At 35.7% G+C, this 18,832-nt stretch overlaps 1 pseudogene; it reads right to left on the reverse strand.

Moving 5' to 3' along the window:
* Positions 1-11,071: 11,071 nt before the first annotated feature.
* On the reverse strand, positions 11,072-11,844 carry LOC123276637 (myelin-associated neurite-outgrowth inhibitor-like; annotated as a pseudogene).
* Positions 11,845-18,832: the final 6,988 nt, after the last annotated feature.

The raw sequence follows: 18,832 nt of genomic DNA on the forward strand, positions 1-18,832 counted from the left end.
GGAGCACTTGGTAAGGTCCTTTCCAGCAGGGCTTGAGAGCTTTCTTCCTCTGATGATGCTTCCAGAATATCCAGTCTACAGGCTCTAGACTGTGACCATAAGATCCTTTAAATTGGAATCCAGAGAAGCTTCTTTAACCTCTTGATCATACGCTTGAGTATAAGACATTAGAGAGTCACAGTAGCTTGTGTCGTACCAGCATAGGACAACAAAGGGTCTGCTGAAGATTGCATATCGGTAGACATTGATCTAATGGTGACTAATTTGTGTGGAGTGAGATGATGCTTTTGAAAGAGGTTACTTTGAACGATTAGTGTGACCAAAGGCATTACCTTAGCCCAGGGAAGTCCAGTCCACATGTATGTAACAAAGCCTCAAGGACAATGAACAGGACTGAAATATGACATCTACAAAAGTGCAAACATAGTTTTTCTCTTTACAATTACCCTCATTTTTGTACCAAAGAAAATCCCACTAAAACTAATTTGTTTATATTAAAAAAAATTGGCCTAATTTTTTATATAAGTAAAAATACTGACAGAGGCTTTCTGAATTCCTGAAGGATAAGGTAGAAAGAAAAAGTAAATGTTTTATATTTTTTCACAAAGGTATGTCTTACCAAATTTTTGATAGCTTAGGAAAAAGAATTCTTAAATTCTGGAAAAACAAAACATTTAGAGTATCTTCTTCAGTTCACATAATCTCATGTAATTAATACGTATATCTTGATCATTTGTTAGGATATTTTGAAGCCGTCATTCTCTCCATTAAGTGTCTGTAATTACCTACCCAGTTCAGTGTTATGATGTGAAAGTTTTTCAGAAACCTGTATTGTAGACTGTGTCAAAATCTTTTCCATGAATCTCTCTGAAGGTGAAACATATTGCAAAAGCATCAAATAAACAATAACTCTGTAAATGACAAAAGACTTAAAATGGCATGGCTAAAGATTTGATTACAATAAAATTGACAATAAAATTTGATTATTCCTGTGACATATAATATTTTTAAGTAACTAGAATTACGGGAGATAACATATGAGGACATAGATTTTTAAAAATTTGGCACTGTATTTGGAACGTTTATATTAACAACATACACATATGAGGATATCCATAAAGAAAGTTTGTCTTTACTTGTTTGATAATGCTTCACATGTAATTTGACATATCAAATAAACATAATTAGATTGCAATGTCTGTTATTATGAGAAGAGAGAACAAATTCTCTGAGAAGTCCCATGGACTCTCTGGTAGTTCTCAAAGGTACTTGTAGGGCAAAAAAAGATTTTGCTTATGATTTAAATTTTTGGGAAGTTTGTTGGAAATATCAAAAGGCTTTAACACACCTGGTCAAATAAGATAATAGGTCATGATAAAACAATGCTTACTTATCCATTTAACTAAAGTGACAACAGAAGATGTCAAAGGCAAACACAGAAACTTAAACTGTAAAAAAAAAAAAAGGCTCTCTTAAAAGAAAGATTTCAGCTTTTTGAACATGGGAAATTATTTTGAGAAAACATAGAATCCCTGTATTTTTGGTAGACTTACATAAAATTAAAGAAAAATCTTTTATAACCTCTTTCTCAAGAGCAGGAAAACAACTGTCATTTTAAGAGAGAGAAAGGCAATTTCTAATTTTGTACCAGTTTACTGTTGATATTAAACCATTTACTTAATGAAATTAATTCCAAGCTTAGCCAACTTGCCCATGCACAAAACTCTTTACCCAAGGTGCCTCTTCCACAAACCTATAACTTTTCTTTTTTTTTTTTACTTTCAGAACATGCCTTTTCCTCTTTCCCATAACCAGTTTTACTTTAGGACAAAATTTCTTTCTTAACAAAAAAATCCCTCCATCCCTTTTACCTTCTTTATTGAAAACATACATTTTATCACAGGATAAATTTTTAATGAGTCACAAGACATGTTCATTAATAGACGCAAACACCTTTTAGTTTTTCTGTAAAAAGAAGCAAAAAGTAGGTAAACCTATGTTTAGTAATTAATGTCTAATATTTTATCTTATTTGGAAATGATCTACTTACTCAATAAATTTTCATGGGTGTACATAATTTAGAAAAACTCTAATGTTTCAAGTTACCAAGAGATTTTGAAGTTATTTTTAAGTACATTTACCATAACACATAAAAACTTCACCTAAAAACTTTTTATATTTCTTATATCTATTTAGTTCACTTGTTCCTAATAATTATATTTAGATTGCCTACAAAAACTTGTGAAACATTAGACAAAATCCGCTATTATTATAAGTGATTTTTATAGCTAGCAAATTTTGTAACAAGGATAACATGAGCTTATTTCATCAATAAACCCAAGTAGAATAGACATGGAGTCTGTATCATACCCAATGCTGATAACTCAGAGAACATGCCTATTTCAACCAAACCAAGGAATCTAAATAAACTTTCATTTACCAAAAATTATTCTGTATCGCATTTACTTGCAAAACACATATGGGTTAGTTTCCGTTATATTTCTGAGAAGAGTAAAGTGCTCAATTCTTATAAGTGCTTCACCTTTAACGCAATTAAATAGAGCTCTTAAATTTGGTAATACCATCTAGAGGTAGAAAATATGTAAAATATTTACAACATACGTATATAGACACAGACAGATGTAAACACAAATCTTATAGCCTCCATTTAAATTTTTTTCTTAGATTTTCTAGGCAACTAGGTATACAGAAAGTTAAGTCTCTTCTATGCTGCATGAGGAGTATGTATCAATATAACGGGTTAGGTAGAGAATTGTGCAAGATAGTCCACATATAAAGATGTACTATTCATATATATACATAACAAAGTGCAGTGTTCAGTGCTACAATGAGTGAGAAAAATGTAGAAGCCATGGTGGAACAAGTTCTGAGAGGAAGGAATTCAGAATTGGTTTCTTTTCAAAATTGTCAACTTAAAATAAAAAATCTGAATGAAAATAAATTTAAAGGTTTCAAATGATGGTCTCACTATTTCAAATCATGCTTATTGCTACCTTACTTCAATTATAAGGACACATTCTGACAATTATTTCACATTTATTCTTTATAAATAAATGAACCTACATTGTTGATTTGACTTCCATATGACTTTCTTTGACAAGGAAGAGAGCTTAAGAGAGATCATCTATGAGCTTAATGTTAAAGAAGCGAGAGAGAAAAAAGCAGACTCTGACAGTTGTCTACTCAGCTTGTCTGATTAAACAGCGGGGTCACGGGGTCCTGTTGATCATCACTAACTGGAGTCGGGGAGACCTGTAGGGGGAGCTCTCACACCTTGTCACATGTCATCAATTACTCCAAACAAGAAGACACAGAAGCTTCAACGTCTGACAGAAAGTACAGCTACTTCACTTCTGAAGGGAGAGTTCTCTCTCTACCTGCCAGTAGCCCAGCCAATAAGAAACGCCGCAGCTCAGCCAACGAGAAGTTGTTGTCACCCCGAACTTCTACTTTCCCCCAATGAACTTTGTTTAGAATAGACCATCCTTACTCTCTTCTTTCATTATGAAAGCAAGCTCCTCTCCTTTCTTGTCTGGATTTGCCTGTGGTTCGCTACAGCATGCGCGTCCCAAATGGGAACTCTTTTGGCTATTCCAAAATAAACTCATTTTGACGGTAAAAATAATAAAATTAGCTTTAAAGTTGACAAAACTTATATTTCTATATATTTTATCCTGAATAATTTCAAATGATGTGAGACAAGAAAGGCCCGTTTGGTCTTTTTGTCCCTCTTTATAATGGCTGTTTTTAAATATGCACTTTTCAACTCTGATGAAGTAAGATTTCATATAAGATCTACTTTATGGAATGTATTAGATCAAGTGGAGACAAGCAAGGGATATGGTTGGGATGACAATATTACATTTTTAAAATAGCAAATAAAAGAAATGTGCTTTGGAGGGCAGATCTCAGAACTGCATTTGTTGGTATGCATCTAGAAGATAGAGTAAATGTTAGATATCAAGTTGTAATTAAAATATTGACACACTATACACCAAAGCTATCCAAATATTTAATAGTTTCACTTCTTATATACATTTATTTTATATATAAGATAAAATATTTTACATATATTTATATGTAATGTGTATGTTATCTATATTATCTGTATACTATTACATATATCTTGGAAAAAGAAGATTGTTATATATGCCTGTCAAAACAAATATGTAAGGACAAAATGAAAGTGGTGGCTATTCAAAAAGAGTGGAAACTAGGAAACCCTTAGACGAGGCTTTCAATATCCACAAGGAACCCTCTGTTCTGTGAATGTTACAAAGTAACATCGATAACTCAGGGGCACTGGTTGGCCAGTTGCTAAACCACAGTTGTGTGTGTGGTCTGACCAGTAATCAGTTATCTAAGTAATTTAGTCTGTGTGCTGCGACCAGTCTTTGTTTAAAGGGAGTTGGCGGTAAGAAAATATGGAAGAGGAGTGGGGTATAAGTAGATTATAAAATCAAAATTGATTTTCCAATGATGATTGGGCTGATAAATGTTAGTGTCGTTTCTCCTGAGGCTTGTGCGTTAACAGAGGACTCAATAATATATTCTGTCTGCTTTTCAAAGGTGAGTTAGGGGGTTTATGGAACAACGACAATAAAACCAAAAAACTTTCATTTGGGAGCAAAGAAAAGGCATCAGGATTACCCAGTAATTGGAATTCACAGTGTGATTGCTTTGTTCTCAGGACACTGTTCACAGGGAGTTTCCAGTTGGAGGTTTGTTTTCTCCAACTTGAACATCACCTGGCCTCCCACAGAGACTATTTACGAAAAACAGGGCAGGTTAAAGGCTCAGGGACTGAGTAAAGATATACATTGTCTGTCACATAACATGAAAAAAAGGCTTGAAAGCAGCTTTGTTTCCTTTGCTAACCAACTTCCGAGAGCTGGGAGCCCTGCCAGTTCAACTCCTTTCTGGACAGACCAGGGCACTTGTTAGAGTCTGCACTATAAAAATAACAATGTATAACAAAGTAGAAGAAATGACAAGCACTTGCACCTGTAGTTTGGATCCAAAAACAACAGCTTGTTAAAACATCCCTAGGGTTTCCAACTCAGCTCTCCCAGGCATTTTGGAAAGTAATGAGGTCCCACATGGACATAAGGAGAATTTGGCAACATGAGATAAAAAAGAAACTTTGAGAACAAGTTTTAGGTTTGCCTCATGCAATTCTCATACACAATGGATGGACCTTTCGCGTCTGATTAAACTCGGTGTGTTTCTGTGTTGACAAGCATATTGGGAGTGGAAGGACAACAGTGTGCTCAATTTAAAGTAGTAGAACATCAAAATGAGCTCACTGGGTGGTTGTGGGCTCGTTTAACAACTATGCTCATGTTTCTTGAGGCTCTTCCGTACTTGATGATTGGCGGTTGGAATAAGTTCATCATTCCAAGGATGCACTGTTTTCTCCAACATTACCACTTATTTCAGTATCTTGAAGTCATCACTCCAGATTCATAATAGCTTTATTTCAATATTTTGACCATGTCAGCATTTATGCCAAAACTATCACTGAAATAAAAATATACTTGGGTATATTATTGGATGTAGAAATACATATTATTCAACTCTTTTACTTCATAAGAAGGTATTTGATTGTTTAAAGTTTACACACATTTCACTTATTCATAAAGCCCAAGAATGGAGGCTAGACTATTCAAAAACAAAACCCAACAAATGGTATCAATTTGGTAAAACATTCAGTCAAGTCAGTAAAAAATACAAAAATCATAGGATAGGATGAATTGACTTATTTCAGTCAGTACTTCAATTTCAGCACTCATGGAAGGAAAATTATTGATTATCTTGGAGAACTTTTAGGATAAGAAAAGTGCTGTTAGCTGTCTCTCCTTCCTACTGCTCTGGTAATGCACCAGCGCAAGATTAAATTCCTCGTCTTCTACGGGGGCTTCTACCTTCCCAGCTACTTAAAGACAGCGTTTGGATTGAAACATGTTTGAGGCCTCCCACAATCTCTGCACCCCCATTTTTTCTTGTGCTAATTTGAAAGAAAGTATTTGGATCCAATAAATGTTTAAGATAATAATAACATAATTATCATTATTATAACATTATATAACAGATGTTAATAATACTTCAGATAATTAATTATGATTTGGAAAGTCATACAATTTTCTAACATACTGTATGGCGCTTAGTCTTTGTGTATCTTATTAAAGGGTGCAAAATTCATAGCTAATTTTTATTACCCCTTACCTCCATGCGCTCTTCATTTTCTCCATATTATAACAGCTTTTTATATTTCTTACCTTCTTTTCTTTGTCACATACTGGGCAGATATCTCATTATTGTCTTCTAGTAAACTAAATTTTTATTGGGCTATGTTGATTCTAGAATGCATTCCATTTATTTTATTTTTTATTTCAGTGCATATATTTTACGTTTCCAAGATTCTGGTTTTGTTTATTTTGCATTCATTTTTCTCCTTTCATCCTTCCTGATTTGTTTCAAAATTTCCTGTTCTTTTAAAATAGAAGTTATACTTCTATTTCATTAAATTTCAAGTGTGCATGTGTATGTTGCAAGACTTTTCTTATCCACAATATAAATTCAACCTGTAACAAGTTCCTATTTCTATGGTAGTTTGGGGTTATTTTTTTTTTAACATTAGACTCAACTATTTGGATCTCTCTCTCTGTGTCACACAAATACACAGACAAACTCATTTACACATTATATTCTGTCTCCCACCATCTGTGCTTACCCTTTCTGTCTAGCAGCTTATAACTTCCTCTCAGCAGACGTCTGGGGTTCAAACTCAAACCTGGTTCCCATGATTCATGACTTGAGTTGTGTTCCCCATTCAGATATTGTGGACATAGCAGGTCCACAGCCAGAAGACAGTTTGTCTTATTTCCTTTGCAGTAATACTGAGCCTTTCTCCTCAAATTCCTGACCTCAAAACTTCCCATTAAAAGCTTAACCACAGATATCAGTTTGATTAATATGTATTAGCCCTTTGCAAAAGGCAAAAGCCCACCACGTCCTCCGACATCACATAAAGGGTCTTGCTCCAGTTCATCTCTATCTCTGGGAAGCTGCTGCCCTCTGCCCCAGTGACAGAGCCTGTAGTTCAGATCCACCCATTCTGCAACATTTCACCTGTTTCAGATCTGCAGATATATTTAACTAGAGTTTCTCGTCACAGAAAACTTTTCTCCAAACGTGTAAATACACATGTATTTGATATGCATACTATTAGTCTTTGGGGTGTGTCTGGAGCAGAAATTGTTTAAGATTCTTCCACAAGTTGGTCCAAATTTATGCACTTTTTTTGTCGCATCTACAGTAATACGTCCTCCATCATCTTTTTGCTTGTTTGGGATCCCACAACCGTTGATCATCATTCTGGTGAGAATAAAGTAATATTTTATTGCTGTCTATGGATTAGGTATGGAAGTGATCATCTCCTCCCGTATTTGTTAGCCATTGGACTTCCCATTGCTGTGAATGTTCAAATCAACTGCTGATTTCCGGTCTACTTTGGTGCAAATGTTATTGAGTGCTTGCCATATTTAGGTTATTTCTGGAACGCAGTGAGTGGATCATTTGCTTAACAGAAGCAGGTCTGTGTTTGCAAGTATATCGAGAGTGGGATGACAATAGTGTACTCGTTAATATGGTGAAGTAGAACCACAAGGTGAAGTCTCCTTAGTGGTTTTGTGCTGATTTTTGAAACTTTTAAAATTAAAATTATTTTAATTCTTATTATGAAATATATTGTACACACAGAGAATACATCTTATTAATATTTACACATTTAAAATAAAATGTAATAACCTGTGATCATCACATATATAGGAAATATACATCAGCAATCCATTCAAACCCCTGGTGGCCTCTTCCTACATTTCCCAGAGAGCTACATTTTTAAATTTGTTTCAGTCAATCCTTTGGTTTCTTTATAACCTTATCATAAGTGTTTGTATCCTCAAATACGTGTGTGCCTCTTTTGAGCTTTATATTCAAAGAATCACACTGAAAGTGTTCGTCTTTTCTTTTCCTGCCTTTTGTCCTGGGATACGCTGATGTGCCGATGTTTATAAATCACTTAAAAGGATAATAACTTCTGTATAGATTTACGTTGTTTAAACACAATCTACTCAGGTGTTTTCCTCTAATTTGCTGCAATTACAAATAAGAGTTCAATGAGTGTATCTAGACAAGTCTCCTTATGAAAGTAGAAATTGTTTTACAGTGAACACTTAAGACAAAAATAAATGATTGTAGAACTTTTACCAGGTAATTCCTGATTATTCTTCAGTGATTGCACAGATTTATGCTTCTCCCCCAATGCATCCGAGTTCACTGTGTGTCACATCAGCATCCAAACCTGGTCCGTTCGCTCACTTGAGTATTTGACAAAAAAATAGCAGGTGTGGAATACTACCTAATGCTTTCATTTTCATTTCCATAATTATTAATTATACTCAGTGGTATTTGATATGTTTATTGGTCATCCACAATTTCTGTTACACTATTGTTCATTCCTTTTGCACACTTTTTTTCTAGTGGGTTGTTTGCCTTTGTTTTGATGGTTCCTAAAGATTTCATATATATTTGCTTGCTGATTCAGTCACTCATCCACCTGTCTAGGTGACCTTTCCCTTTGAATGGCTCTTAAACATCTCCGACATCATAAGTCCAAACCTGTATCCTGATCCCCCATCCCATACTGCCCCAGCACCTCCTTCCTCAGTACTTTGAATGGCAGTGACTTTTTTCAGCGCCTCAAGCCCAAAGCTTTGAGGTCACCCATGAGGGTTCTCACTGCACACACTCTGTGTCCCGTCCACCAGCTTTTCTGTTGGTTCTACCTCCAAACACACCCAGAATCTGGTGACGTCTCAGCACCTCCACAGCTACCACTCTGCTCTGAGCTGCTCATAACTTTCACTCGAATTTCTGAAATGTTTGCCTAATCTCCCTTCTTCAGTCCATGTCCCTCAGCAACCTACCCTCAACAGAGTAGCCCGAGTCCTATGTGAGAGTCAGATCATGGCACTCCCCAGCTCAAAGCCCTGCAACAGCTTCCCAGCAACCTTGGAGCCAAAGCCATGGTCCCCATGAAGGCCTCCAGGACCCTACCAGTGTAGGTCCTACTTACCCTCTGACCTCATCTCTCACTGCTCTCACCTTCTCCTCTTCCTTCCAACCAAACAGGCATCCATGTGATTCTAGAACACACTGTCCACAGTCATGCCTGAGGGCTGGTGCACTTGGAGGTTCCTCTTACTAGACTGCTCTTTCTCCAAGAATCTATGGGGTGAATTCCCTCATTTCTTTCCAGTCTGTGCTCCAAAGGTAGCTACTCAGTGGGGCCTAGCATGAGCTCCCCACTATCACCCCCGTCACTCTTGATTGGCCTCACTTTTGTCCCACTTTTCCTTTCACTGTAGCACTGATGATCTTCTAGCATACAATAGAATTTACCTATTTATTATGTTTACGTTTAGTATCTAATGCACCCATAAGCATTTTTGTCTTTGTTCTTCACTGATGCATCCAAAGTGCTGAGGACATTGCTTGCCATATTGTACTTGCATTCAACTGGGTAGATACTAGTTGAAGGACAAATAAAAGTCACGCATATAGAGCAGCGCACACAAGTGTATATGGTGATGAGTATAGGAAACTCGGGATCCAACTACTTAGGAATAAATTCGGACAACATTGACAGGCTCTCCCATTTGCTGTATTTTTGGGAAAATAACTGAAGCTTTTAGTTTCCTTATTGCAAAAATGAGGCTAAAATTGTATCAGTGTTGTCACGGAAAAGTCAGATGAGACCATAATTATTTTGTTTTGTAAGGCATTCTTTTGAGAAAGTTTAGAATTTTCTCTTTACCTTTTATGGTCTTAAACTTTACAAATATGCCCATGTGTAGATTTTTTTTACTATATTATGTTTGGCATTGCATATCAATTTTGAGGGGGAAATATAATCTTGCTTCAACTGGGAAAAAAATTTCATTATTTCTTCAAATATTTCTTCCTGTGTATTTACTTACTTTATTTTGGTGATGCTTATTATGTTAAAGCAATTTGTTTATCTGGATGTTGTCTGAGAGGGTTACACTATGTGACAATTCAGCAGAATAATCAGTAACTGGTTATGTCTGTTCTGTTAATTAGCACTTTGTTTTAGTTATATATTCTTTAACAATTAATTTTTGTATCTGGCATTTTCATCCAGTTTTCCTTATACTTTTTTTCCCTTTGTGTTTCTTATAAAATCTTTATCCTTAACTTCCAGAACCTGTTTACTATTTGTTTTAAATTTTACTTTATGGTAAATTAATCATTTTTTATATGGCACAAGACTTTTGTTTTGTTTTACTTTATTTTTAGTTTGTTTTTCTCAGATATCTCCTATTTCCCCAGATATATTGCCTACTATTCCGGTAAATGTATTTCTGTGACTAAATATTAAATCCAGGCCACAATTTATGTCCCTTCTACGATATGTCTTCAGTCGTATCCTACAAGTTTGAAAAGCATCTCCTTCTTTTTCGTAACTCTTGATATATTTCTTTTTACGTTTTCCTAAACCTATAGCAACTTAGAAGACTTGTTCTCAATTTCTAAATGCATAATTCTTTCTTATTTTTTCCTTATAAATATTCAATTTATTTTAACTTATTTATGGGTTGTAATCAATAGTCATTTAATAAATTGTGTATTTGTGTAACTGAGTTATTCAAAATCTTTACATCTTTTGTTGTTGTTGTTTTTTTTTTGCTCTATGAAGAAATTCACTTTAACACGCACAACTTTAAGACTTTGCATACGTTACAACAGTGCATTAGGGATACAAGCTGTAAAACACTTTCCATTCCTTTGGATTTTGCATATGATGGGTTTGCATCAGTCACTGCAGGTAGATTGAGCAAGCTTTGTTTTTGTGTTTGTTTTTTTAAACATGCATTCAACTAGATATGATTCTGAATAGATTAATACTCCCTTTTTATCACTATAGTTAGCTAAAAAATTGCCAGGCAGCCCATAAAACAGGATTTGCTGTAAGAACAACCCAGAGTCAGCTGGAGACTCATGGCGCTGGGACCTGCTGGGCGGGCCGCAGGAGTGCTAGCTAAGTGTCAGAGCATTAGGAAGAAAGTCCGGGCTGGAGGCGCCAGGCCTGCAGCACCAGCTGTGGAACCTCCATTATGTGACCGCACAGCTCCATCCTCAAACATCGCAGGGTGATCACCACTGAGGGGGCACGTAGCTGTAGGTGGGTGTTCCGGGGGCCTGATATGTGGGCACCGTGACTGGGTGAGGGGCGACAGGAGTTGGGGAGTGGGCAGTCAGCAGGGTACCTGCTGACATCGCCATAGTGGTCCCAGCCACCATGCCCATGGTGACCCCGTTGCCTGTAGGTGGAGGGATAGGTGCAGGGTACACCGTCGCCGGCATGCCATTGGGCTGCACCACCGTGGTGTGGTGGACGACGTGAGGAGGTGCTGCCTACAGGGGTTGTGTGCAGTATGTGCCTTGCTGTGCGTATGGGCTCTGCTGGGGGTAGGCACTTCGCACGGGGTACACGGCGGTCTGGTAGGGGCTCGGGGAGGAGTATGGTGGCACTGCCTCACTGGTGGGGGAACAGGGCACTTTGTAAGGTGTGCCAGGAGTGTAACCTGTTTGGAAGGTGGGGTTCGCTCCAGGGTACATGTTGGGGGAGTAGGCGGGAGCCGCTGCTGTGTAGCCCATGGGGAAACCAGCTGGATAACCAATTCCTTTGGCGTTTGCATAGGGAACCCCAGAAGAACCAGGGCTATAAACAGGATTCATGATTTCAAGAACATGACATCCACAACCAAGGCTAAGACAGGAGTCCAGATCAGCGCTGTCCAACAGCACTTTCTGCAGCGATGAAGCTCTTCTCCATGTGGGCCGTCCGATAAGCACCCATCAGCTAAAGTAACAATCGCTCCCCGCGCCGCGGCGGGCGGCCTGGGCCTCGCTGACCAGCGCGCCGGCCGGGGGAGCGCCGCGAGGCCTGCTCCGATGCGGGGCCCGAGCCGCCAGGGCCAGTCTCCACCGCCGCCGCCGCCGCCGCCGCCGCGGGCCTCTCCCCTGCTCCGCGCCCGGCCCGCCTCTCCGCAGCCCGCGCGACCCGCCCACGCTGCTACATCTTTTGTTTTTATATATTCTTTGATATTTTTGTTTTTCTCCCAACATTGGAGTATGAAAATTACTTTATAAATGAATAAGTTGAAAGACTTATATACCGTCAATGCTCATATTTCTATCTTCATTTAACTGTTTTTTATTTATCACATATCTATATATTTATGAATGCCTTTCTCCATTTAGTCCATTTTATTTATTTTATTTGTTTCAAAGTGAATTTCAGACACTGGTACACTTTAGCCCCTGAACATCTGAGGATAGATATATAATATTAACTAACTAGAGTTGTTTGCTTATTTTTAAATTTTATTTCTATATTTTCAATTTAAAAAATTGGTATGTAAAACTACATATGCTATATTTTTACTTAAATACAGTCAGATACACAAATTTAAATGTACCACTCAATGAATTCTGGCAAATGCATACACCCACGTAGTGTGTTGAATTTATCCTGCAGAAAATTTCTTCCTCCTACGCCCATTCCCGTTAATCCTTGCCCCAAACCCCAGAAGCTTCCACATTGTTCTGACTTTTTACCATCTTGGATTAGTTTGTTTTCTGGAAGTTTATACTAGTGGAGTTCTATGGCATCCAGTTTTGAGTAAGAATTCTGTCATTCTACATGTTTTTGAGATTCACCCATGTTGTTTGTATAAATACTTGATTTGTTGTTGTTGTTTAATTTAAACTCTTTTCTTTTGAGAAGTAATTTTAGATTCATATGCTATTGTAAGATATAATGCAGAGAGATACTAAGTAACTTTTACCCATCTTTCCTCAAGGATGACATCTTATAAAACTAAAGAACAAGAATTATAACCAACACAGAGACATTGATAAAATTTATCAATATTTCTCAGATTTTCCTAGTTTTACTTTTCTCGAAAGTATGTGTGTAGGTGTGTGCGTTTAGTTCTATGTAAGTTTATTATGAATGTAGGTTAGAGTGTCCTTCACTGTGGTCAAGATAGAGATCAGGTTCATTACCATGAGAGTCCATCAGTTTGCCATTTACTGCCACACCAACACACCCTCCCCTAATTCGTGGAAATCATTAATTTATTCTCAACTCTATAATTCCATCATGAATTACATGAATTTATGTATATTACATAAATATTATATGAGAGGAGTTTTATACACTATATAATTTTTCAGGATTGGCTTTTTTTCACTGAGCATACTTGTCTGGAGATTCATTCAAGTCATTGAATGTAACAATTCCCAAAACTTAGACCATTTTTAATTAATTTGTTTTTATGTTGGAAATGGAAACATCTTGTATATTTTTTAACACTAGAAAAGAGGGGACTGGTGAAAGAGAAAGTTGACTAATATAAAGTTATTACCATGCAAGCTTTAGTTGAAATTATTCTGTTTAGTATAATAAATTTATATAATAAATTTTAAAATCTCAAACTACACTTCAACATACTAAACTTTTGAGATGGAATGAAAATAGTTAAAAGGAGAAATTTTATAGGGGCTAATGTCTGCATTAAAAAAAAAAAACCTTAAATAAACAACCTAACCTTGAAGTTTCCAAAGAACTAGTAAAAGAATAAATTAAGTCCTAAGTTTGTTGTAGAAATAAAACTGAGACTAAAAACAATAAAAGAGATCAATTAAACTGAGAAATGCTTCTTTTTTTTAAGGGAAACAAAATTGGCGAAAATTTGGCTGGACTAATCAAGAAAAAAAAGAAAGAGGGGTCAAAAATACAATCAAAAATGAAAGATTACACATTACAAATGATACCACAGAAATAAAAAGGCCCATTACATATTATTATGAACAACTATATGCTAACAATTTAGATGATCTGGAAGAAATGGATGAATTTCCAGAAATGTAAAATCTACCAAGACTGTCATGAGGAAACAGAAATGATATCTACATATACAATGTAATATTATTCAGCCATAAAAAAGAGTGAAATCTTGCCATTTGTGACCATGTTGTTGGACCCTGAGAACATTATGCTAAATACAATAAGTCAGACAGAGAAAGACAAATACTGTAGGATCTCTCTTATATGTGGAATATATCTATACAAACACACACTATTTATACACACTATGTACTATACACCATGTATATACTCTATAATATGTCTGCTAGATATGTATGCTATATACTATAGATAGATAGATAAATAGATAGATATAAGCTCATGGATACAGAGACCAGACTGGTGGTTGCCAGGGGTGGGAGGAAGGAGATGGGAGAAATAGTTAAATTGCTGTTTGTTTTTGTCTCGTTTAAATGAATTGAACAAAAAAGTAGAAATAAAAAGAAGTAGAAAATCCAAACAGACTAATATCAAGGAATAAGATTGAATTAGTAATCAAAAATCCTCCAACAAATGAAAGTCCAGGATCAGATGGCTTCACTTGTGAATCTGACTAAACGATTAAAGAAGAATTAACACCAATCCCTCTCAAACTGTTTCAAAAAACGGAAGAGAAAGGAGCACTTCCGAACTCATTTTATAAGACCAGAATTATCCTGTTACCAAGCCAGATTAGCACGCTAGAAGAAAAGAAAATTACAGGCTAATATTGCTGATAAACATACATGCAAAAAGTCTCAAACAAAAATTAGCAAACTGAATTCAACAGCATATTAAAAGGATCATATACCATAATCGAGTAGGACATATCCCTGCGATGAAAGGATGTTTCAATATGTGGAAATCAATAAATGTGACATTAACAAAATGAAGAATAAAAATCATACAATCATTCCCATAGATACAGAGAAAGTATGTGAAAAACACTTACCATCATTTCAGGATCAAACATGATAACTATAGTTCCCACTGCTGTGTGATATATACGAATGTTGTTAAGAGAGTAAATTCTGAGTTATCACTACGAGAAAAAAATATTATTTTATTTCCATGTATTTTTATTGTATCTGTGTGAGATAATGAATGCTAGCTAAATTTATTGTGGTAATCACTTCTCAATATATGTGAGTCAAACATTTATGCTGTACACCTTAAACTCATACAGTGATGTATGTTAGTTATATCTCAATAAAACTGAAAAAAGACCTCTCAAACTAGATATAGAAAGAATGCAATTCAACATAATAGAGACTATGCATGACAAACCCACAGCTAACATCATACTCAACAGAAAAAGCTGAACACTTTCTCTCTGAGATTAAGAACAAGACAAGGGCACCACTCTTGCCACTTCTACTTAACATAGGACTAAAATCCTAGCCAAACAATTAGGAAAGAAAAATAAATAAGAGGCATCTGAATAAGAAAGGATGAAGTAAAATTTTTTCTGTTTGTAGTTGACATGATCTTACATATAGTAAACCCTAAAGACTCCACAAAAAACTGTTAAAACCAATAAATGAATTCAATAAACTTGCAGGATATAAAATTAATATGCAAAAATAAGTTACATTTCTATACACTAACAATATACTACCTGAAAAAGAAATTAAGATCTCATTTACAATAGCATCAAAAAGAATAAAATATTTAGGAATAAATTTACTAAAGGAGGTGAAAATCTGTACACTGAAAACTATGAAATATTGATAAAAGAAACTGAAGAAGACTCAAATAAGCTGAAAGATATCTTGTGCTCAAGCATGGAAAGAATCGATGCTGTTATAATGTCCATTATACCCTAAATGGTCTACAGATTCAAAGCAATGCTTATCAACATCCGATGGCATTTTTCCAAGAAAATAGAAAAAAAATCTTAAAATTTGCATGGAACCCATAAGACTCCAAATAGCTACAGCAATCTTGATCAAGAAGAACAAAGCCGATTCCAAGCTGGGTTACAAAGATATAGTAATCAAAACCATATGGTAATGGCATAAAAAAGACGTAGGACACTAAAAAAAGAAAAAAAGAGAACAGAAATAAACCTGACTAACATTTTTACAAAGGCACTAAGAAGGGGCTGGCTCCATGGCCGAGTCATTAAGCTTTGCCAGCTCAGGGTTCTGCCAGTTCGGATCCTGGTTGCAGACCTAGCACCACTCCTCAGGCCATGCTGAGGTGGCGGCCCACATAGCACAACCAGGGGACCTACAACTAGAGTACACAACTATGTACTGGGGGCTTTGGGGAGAAGAAAAAGAAGATTGGCCACAGATGTCAGCTCAGGTGCCAATCTTTAAAAAGAAAAAGGCACTAAGAATACACAGTGGGGAAGGGATTGTCACTTCAATAAATGATGTTGAGAAAACACAATATCTGCATGTAAAAGAATGAAATTAGACTCCATATTATACCATGTACAAAAATCAACTCAAAATGGATTAAAGACTTACAAGTAAGACTTGAAGCTAACAACTCTTAGATGAAAACAGAGAAAAACTCCTTGACATTGTTCTTGGCCATGACCTTGTGGTTTCGACACAAAAGTATAAGCAAAAACAGAAAAATATAAACAAATGGAACTACATCAAAGTGAAAAGTTTCTGCATGGCAAAAGAAACAATCAACAAATAAAAAAGTAATCTATTGAATGAGAGAAAATATTTGTGAACCATATATACCATAAGAGATTACTATCCAAAATATATAAGAAGCTCATACAACTCAAAAGTTAAGTAAATAAATAAATAACCTGATTAAAAAACACTCAAAAGACATAAATAGACATTTTTCCAAGGAAGATACACAAAAGGCGAACAGACATGTGAAAAGATGCTCAATTTCACCAATCATAGGGAAAATGAAAGTCCAAACCACAATTAGACATCACCTCAAATCTGCTAAGATGGCTACTATCAAAAAGTCCAAATACATCATTTTGGTGAAGATCTAGAGAAACGTGACCACTTGAAGACTGTTGCTGGGGATGTAATTGATCAGCCGTTATGGGAAACACTATGAAGTTTCCTTAAAAAATTAAAAATGCAACTACTAGGGGCCAGCCCAGTGGTGCTGCAGTTAAGTTCACATGTTCTGCTTCAGCGGCTTGCGGTTTGCCAGATAGGATCCCAGTTGCGGACCTATACATTGCTTGTCAAGCCGTGCTGTGGCAGGCGTCCCACATATAAAGTAGAGGAAGATAGGTATGGATGTTAGCTCAGGGCCAGTCTTCCTCAGCAAAAAGAGGAAGATTGGCAGTAGTTAGCTCACGGGTAATATTCCTCAAAAGAAAAAAATCATTAAAACTCAAAAAAGTAGCACAAATCTCCCTGGTAATGGTAAATGTATAGCCATAGTTAAATCTGCAATATGGTAATGGTGGTGTATAACTCACAACTCTAGTTTACAAGGTAAAAAAGTCAACGTGGCAAAAATAACCAAAAATTCAATAATCTGTCATTAGTTACACAATACTAAAAAAATTTCAATTGTAGCAGCAAAAATCTAAAATTTGAGGAGGAGAAGAAACCAAAATATAAAGAATGTAAAATATATTGATGTTAAATTGTTAACAGTTCAAAACAGGATGTTATAAGTTTAAGGTATTTTATGTAAGCCTCATGGTAATCACAAAGAAAAATCTCATAGTAATTCTTCAAAAGAACATGATAAAAAGTCAAAGCATACAGTTACCAAAAACCTGAAAACACAAAAAAAGGACAGCAGGAAAAGGAAGAGAAACAAGGAACAATGGATATATAAAACAGCCAGAGAACAATTAATAAAATAGCAATAGTAAGTCCTACCTATATATAATTACTTAAAATTTAATCAAATTAAACTCTTCAATCAAAAGATAAAGAAAGGGTGAATGGATAAAAACAAGACCCAGTGATATGCTGCCTACAAAACACTCATCATAATTTTAAGGACACACATAGGCTGAGAGTGAAGGGATGAGAAAAGACATTTCAGCAAAAGTTAAACAAAAAAAGAAGTGGTAGCTATACTTATCACAGACAAAATAGACTTTAAACTAAACATGATCAAAAGAGATAAGATTATTACATAATGATAAAGGGATCAACACATCAAGAAGATAGAACAATTGTAAATATTTATGCACCCAAGATCTGAGTAGCTAAATATATAAAACAAAAACTAACAGACCTAAAAAGAGAAAGAAATAGCAATACAATAATTATTGGGGACTCTAATACCACATTCTCAACAGCAGATGGATCATTCAGACAGAATCAATAAGAAAACAGTAAATTTGAGCAACAGTATAGATCAAATGGACCTAACAAACATATAATGAACATTCTGTCCAGCAACAGCAGAATACACATTTTCTCAAGCTCATGTGAAATATTTTTCAACATATCATATGTTAGGCCACAAAATAAGTCATAGTAAATTTAGGAAGATTGCAATCATCCAACTATCTTCTCTGACCACAATGGCAAGAAACCAGCAATCAAAACAAGAGGAAAACTGGAAAATCCAAAATCCCATGGAAATTAGATAACATTATCCTGAAGAACCAATGGATCAAAAAAGAAATCAAAGAGGAAATAAGAAAAGTTTCTTGAGACAAATGAAAATGGAAACACAACATACCAGAATTTATGGGAAGCAGCAAAAAGAGTTCTAAGAGGGAACTTCAAAGCAATGAGCCCCTACATTAAGAAGCAAGAAAGATCCCAAATAAATGACCTAATTCTACATCTTTAGGAACAAGAAAAAGAACAAATTGAGCCCAAAGTTAGCAGAAAAAAAGAAAAT

Source organism: Equus asinus, unplaced genomic scaffold (assembly GCF_041296235.1).
Source record: "Equus asinus isolate D_3611 breed Donkey unplaced genomic scaffold, EquAss-T2T_v2 contig_645, whole genome shotgun sequence".
Taxonomy (NCBI): domain Eukaryota; kingdom Metazoa; phylum Chordata; class Mammalia; order Perissodactyla; family Equidae; genus Equus; species Equus asinus.